This window comes from Mastomys coucha, unplaced genomic scaffold (genome assembly GCF_008632895.1).
Source record: "Mastomys coucha isolate ucsf_1 unplaced genomic scaffold, UCSF_Mcou_1 pScaffold9, whole genome shotgun sequence".
Lineage (NCBI taxonomy): Eukaryota > Metazoa > Chordata > Mammalia > Rodentia > Muridae > Mastomys > Mastomys coucha.
Window position 1 is genome coordinate 43,622,433 of NW_022196915.1, and position 395 is coordinate 43,622,827.

Consider the following 395-nt stretch of genomic DNA (forward strand, 5'->3'; position numbering starts at 1 on the left):
TGATTGGCTCTTACTAACCCTGGAACTTCCTGATTGGTTCTTACTAATCCTGGAGCTTATTGATTGGCTCTTACTAACCCTGGAGCTTACTGATTGGCTAGGCTGGCTCTAGGAATACTATCCAATGATGGGCTTGCAGACAAGTGCCTCACCATGTGGCACCTTTAATGTGGGTGCTGAGGATCCAAACTCAGGTCTCCACACTTGCGCAGGAAACACTTTACCATATGAGCCTTTTCTTGGTTTTGATTTTAGTTTAATTTTTGGGACAGGGTCCCACCATATAGCTCAGGTTGCGCCGCGGACCGGGGTTTCTTGCGGGGGTCCCTTGTTCCGCGGGACAAGGGATTCTGGCCAGGTGGGCACGGGATTCGGCTTTTGACAAACAGACTACA